The following is a 5,979-nucleotide window of genomic DNA, read 5'->3' as shown; positions in this document are numbered from 1 at the left end:
AGCCTGACATCAGGATCCAATCAGTCTCTCATTATGTAGTAGAGCAAGACTAGGAAATTTAAAGAGAAAAGAGACTTTACAATCCCCCGAGAAAAATGCATCTTTTTTAAAATTTTATAGTCTGACATTTAGACTAATAAGTTTTTTTTTTCATGAAAGAAAATGCATTTCTTGTGAATCACAAAAAATAGTATTCCAAAATATAATTTCCCTAGCACAACAAATTGAGCCTATAATAAATATTACATTAGAAATAAGATCGATTCATTAAGGCCATCCCAGGGTATCAAAATAGCACAAACCAATCATAAAGAATTTGCATTAATACTTCTCTGCCTCAGAAAACGAGGACCAAGGCCACACCAAGCTATTTGATGCTCATGGTGTGCTGTTGCAAAACTCTCATCTTTTAGTTCGAATCTGGTAAAGGATACAAAATCCTCCTTCACATATCACTTCCTCTTGCAAGAAGACCAAACCCAGACACTGATCAATCACTAAACTAATATGATGCCGCCATCATCCTTTAATGCTTCCTCTGCAAATGGGCAGTAAGCATTAGACCCACAGTTAGTAAAATCTAACTGGTGGGACTCTAGAAAAATTTGTGAACTAAATAAACAGAAATACACAGAAAAAAAAAAGAACTAATTAAGCCAAAAAAAGTATTTGCAAGAGTTGGTGAGAAAAGAGGGAGGTGTAGAGAATAATGAACTTGCAGTTCAGATGCTATATACTATATCAATCTTAAAATCCTAAAGACAAGATTCACCATTTGTATCCACGGGTGTCGTCTTCATCATAATCAAAGACTTGTCCCCAAAAATTTGGGGTCAGCTGCATGGGTGTCAGTACATGTATGTCTGACCAGAACAAAGAAGATATCTAACACCAGTCACCTAAATGATTTGATATCTATGGGAAAATTTCGAGTATACTATTACTAAGGTCATACCAGCTTGACATTACCCTACTACATTGAAAATCCTCAAGGAGGTGAAAGAAATTAAAAAACATAAATGAAATACTGTTGTAAGACAGAAAATCAAGCCTCATTGCAAAAACATAAAATATTTGAACTTTTGACCACACTGCAAAGTGCAAGCTCCTTGTATCAAAATACAAGACACACTTCATCAATATACAATATACACTGCAGAGTGACCCATTTACAAAATATTGGTCCCCATATTCTATGTTATAATGTGGCAAATTATGTTGCCCTTTTTCCAAGAACAGTGTACCACAGCCCATTGCCTACCAACATTTTCTTTGTATAATTTTGGACCCCCAAAATGACTGATTAAAACAATAAATGAGTTCAAAGTTAGCAGGGATGTTGATTTGTCTTCTTGGGTGTTGTGAAAGAAAATTATTAGGGGTGAACCAAACTTCATACCTACTGATTCTCAAAATGGTTAGAAATCATAGAATGAAGATGGGGATATGGGATGAGGAAATGGGTTGAGTGTGGTGGAATGTTGGTATCAGCTAGGTTTAGTGGTCCACCAGTTTGCAAGGCTTTCTTTCATTTGAATACTCTTGTACCAACTGCCCAACCAATTTAATTTGAAACAATTGGGCCATCAAAATCTAATGTCAGGTGGTGGGACATTTGGTTTTACAAATATTTATCAAAATGTATATATCGATTTTGGTATTTATTTATTTTTATCAAAATTACCCATTGGAGGATTACTTCCATGATTTTACTTTTATTCGCTTACCCATTTTGAAAAACATAATGTCATTTGTATGATATTCACAAGCTATCAAGGTAAGCTCAATAAAATGATGGTTTAGTGGGAATCAACAACACTACAAGAAATATATGTTTCATCATTAAAGCTAAAAATAGATCTAGGTGAAGAATTTCAATAGGAAGTACCTTAAACAAAAAATATTGAACTATGATCAATGCTTTAATAGAACCTTCTTATTCGAAAGGTTGTTGTAATTCATCCGTCCATGCATGATGTTCCCCTACGTCATCTGAAAAAAGGAAAAAACAGGCATGTGATGTTCAACTCAAATTATAATTAACATCTCACTGAAATTATAATTCATACGATAAATATGAAATTATTTACCTTGGGTAGATCCAATCTTCTTTTTATTAGGATTTTCAGGACAAATTCGTTTGTCATGGCCAAACTTTAGACATAATGCACATTTCCTTTTTTTCTTCTGTTGGGCTAATTCAATACTGCTCTTCAATCTACCAGGATTGAGAATCTTTTCTTTTCCCTTTTCATCTTTCTTCCTACCCTTCGTATGAGAGATATTGGGATTTAAGAGTAATACTTGGGACAATTGAGCTTCATCATTCGTAAACTTTCCACCTGAATCAATTGTAGGATCTGACATTACATGAGGTGCAAGTTCACTAAGTTTTTTACACATTTCATCGTAATTATCCCATAATAATTTAAATCCCTCGATTGAAGATGCGGCCATACATGCTAATTTGGTACCGTATTGACACAGGTATTCAAGTCTCATTGGTTCAGACTGTTCTTTCTCATCACCCATTATAAGTGAATCTTTCACTCTGAAACTACGATTAGCTTCTTTTGTCCATCTTCCCAAAATAAAGTGAGAAGGTATAAAATCAATGTCATGACGATGAAAAACTTTTAAAAAATGTCGATAAAGAATTCCCATAAATTCAAATTTCTTACATTGACACGTACCCTTGTATGTTTCCAAATTAAACTCAACCACAAACTCCTCGGGCGCATCAAACTTAATTTTCACAATATACGATCGATACCCACATCTGTTACTCTTTCTTCTTCAATTTTATAATTCATCACATTCACCCATTCATCATTGAATTTTTCAAACAAATTTCTGGTTACACATTTGCAGCATTCTTTAGAAGTAATTCGTTATCTTTGACACATCGAAATCTGTGCTCTGAATGAAAATCTTCTTTCCTCTCGTCATTTATATTCTTCTTCAAAGCTTGCTCATGCTTAGTAACAAATTCTTAAGATTTGATCTCGAAGTAACAAACCCATCAAAAAAAGAATTAATGCTTTCACTACGGTCTGTAGTATTCATACCGGTAAAAAAAATATTACGATTATAAACAGGTACCCACGACTCCTGTATTTGAAACAACTGTTGTAGCCATTCATTCTGTTCCAAATCATTTTCCTCGATCACAGCTTTCCACCCTTCTCAAAATCGTCCTCGGTGTATGTCGACCAAATACACTTTTGTATTTTATTCTTGAATTCAAACTTCTTAAAGTATACATGTGGTAACTTCTCGACGAACTTCTTCTCGATGTGCCATATACAAAGACGATGACGCGTGTTTGGAAAAATTTTGACAATCGCATTCCTCATTGTCAAATCTTGATCGGTGATTATTGATTTTGGATGTCGTCCTCCCATTGCTTCTAACCAGGTCTCAAACAACTATACGAAGGTCACCTCAGTTTCATCTTGTAGAAGTGCACCCCCAAATTGTATAGATTGCCAGTGGTGGTTTACTCCAGTAAAAGGGACGAATGGCATATCATACTTGTTTGTACGATAAGTTGTATCGAATGTCACCACATCCCCAAAAGATTGATATGCCATTCGTGACCTAGCATCAACCCAAAAAAAGTTAGTTGCCCTCCCATCGTCATCACACTGTATTGCATAAAAAAATTACAGGTTTTCAAGTTGTTTTCGTTTGAAGTACATGAGCACTGACTGTGCATCTCCCCCTTCTAACTGCTTTTGTCTAACATTTCTCAAATGATTATAACAATCCCTATTATCGAAACCAATCGTATCACCACCAAGGATTGATGAAACTTTACCAACTGATAGATTTTCTCTTTGGAATGCTTCAACTAAATTTTTAGCCGTTCTTGGCATGTTTCTATTTGACCTCATACTCATTCTCCTCCCTGGTGTAACGACCTTATGATTATGGTTGTCTCTGAAGACCGTCACTTTCCATCGGGCACTATATACATCATGTATAACTCGCATTGCCGCCTCACATCCACATTTAATAGTTGAAGTACTCATACTTATCTTTTTTACAATCTCGTTCCCAACTGTTGCCTCAGTTTTTTCCATCTTTGATGTGTATTTACCTTGATGTGAACAAACAAATGTTATCCCAGTCATCTCATTTGAACCTCGTCGTGATTTCGTATTATCTCGAATACGAATCCAAAATCCATTCCGACGTCCGTAATCTTCATAATATTTTTGAGCTTCCATACTAGAATAAAAAAGCATCCCTACATACGGTGTTAAAATTTCGACGTCTTTGTTTGGGCTCTGACATTCAATATGTTCACCCCCATCTACTTCCATTGTCGAAGATCCCACAATATCATCAATAGGCATGTCACCAAAAGTTTCAACATCGATAGTATCCATGATGGATTTTTACAACTGATAAGAGACGAAAACTTATATTTTCAAATTCAGAAGAATTCATTTGTAATAACAAGTACATTATAATTATTTCTACAACAACAACAATTCCATCTCAAGACACTTTTATCCATATTCTACTCATAAAACCTATCTAAAATCCCATGTTATGACATCAATTAATCAATTTTCATTATATAAAGATATAAACGTTGGAATCCCTCGATATGTCAAATAACATTAAAAATAAGAGTTCAAAAAAAAAAAAAATGAATTTGAAGCGAAATGACATTCATATTTAAAATAAAATAAAAGTTCCAAAACTTTAACTTCGGAATTGAACGCCTTATAAATGAAAGTTATAAACAATAAAATGGTCATCATACACGTATTATATACCAAATAATGTATAAGATTGTAGCAATAATGTTGCAATGGCAAAAGGGATATTTTTTAAACCATGCCTTTTGCATCTGATTTATAATTGTAATCTTTATTTTTCCAATCTTGTAGGTTTGCAAAACTACTTTCAAAAGAAAGGAGACTTCGTGAGGCAAAATCACCACACATCAAATCTATCAAAGAATGCGAGTTTATGGGATCTATACGTGAATGATTGGACAACACTTGGAATCTTTAGAGAAAACTTTGGATTATGGACCTAATAAGTCCGGATGGTGTTGTACTTTGTTTAATAATGGCTTGTAATGTATTAGTAAGGGTGAATTATTCATTCTTTTATTTTTTAAAATAAGTATTTAATTATCTAGAAAAGAATGGGCAATTTGGGAGCCTTTCAAGTATTATGTAAGGTTGAATAATTCATTATTCTTTTATTTCTTTTATTTCAAGTATTACAAGCAAGCAATGCTTCCAATTTCTTTTTTAGCATTATGGGCTAAAGACTGTCCGGGCTCGAGTAAACAAGGATGAGTCAAAAAACCCGATTATCTTATAGATTTTAAAACTCAATTTTCAAACATTTAAACTATGTAGCCAATGTACCTAGAGGGCAAACACATCAAGAACCATAACACTAACAACCAACGGAATAAGAGTTAAAGCTATTAGAGAGGACACCCCCAACACCATGAATTGCAATAGTTACAAACATGATTCAATCACATTAGTTTAAGAGAAAGTGAACAAAGAATAAACAAAGAAACACACACCATTCATCAAATTAGTTCTAAAAACAGAGCAGAAACATACAAAAACACTGATATTTTACAATCTAATTCAGACCCATTGAGATTCTTAATTCAAAAACATTTTAGAATCACCATTTCGGTTATATAACAAGAACAATCATATCTAATAGAAATTTGGGATCGATAAGTCACCTGTGCGAGTTCCAAAATTGTACAGGTTTTTTGGGTTCCAATCGGTCAATCGAACGAGAAAGAGATCGAAGTCTATCGACCGGTTTCTCTGAGTTATCCCCTTCAATTTTTCGAATTTTCTGTTGAAAGGTTCCCACCAAATCTGGGTTTTCGGTATGAGACGAAGGGTTTTCTGTCGAGATGAATGTGTTGGGTTTTCTGTCGAGTCGAGAGAGAGAGAGAGAGAGAGAGAGAGAGAGAGAGAG

General features: G+C 34.2%; 1 long non-coding RNA gene across 1 annotated transcript; it reads right to left on the bottom strand.

Moving 5' to 3' along the window:
- Window positions 1-274: 274 nt before the first annotated feature.
- LOC147384688 (uncharacterized) lies at window positions 275-5,979 on the bottom strand. Its single transcript, XR_015172904.1, has 3 exons — window positions 2,091-5,979; window positions 1,889-1,992; window positions 275-538 (listed from the first exon to the last, which is right to left on the bottom strand). It is a non-coding gene; the product is annotated as an uncharacterized LOC147384688 (long non-coding RNA).

This window comes from Akebia trifoliata, chromosome 15 (assembly GCF_017979445.1).
Source record: "Akebia trifoliata isolate Shusen 1 chromosome 15, ASM1797944v1, whole genome shotgun sequence".
In the NCBI taxonomy this organism is placed as follows: Eukaryota; Viridiplantae; Streptophyta; class Magnoliopsida; order Ranunculales; family Lardizabalaceae; genus Akebia; species Akebia trifoliata.
The sequence above is the reverse complement of the archived record's forward strand: the minus strand, read 5'-3'. Positions and strand labels throughout refer to the sequence as shown.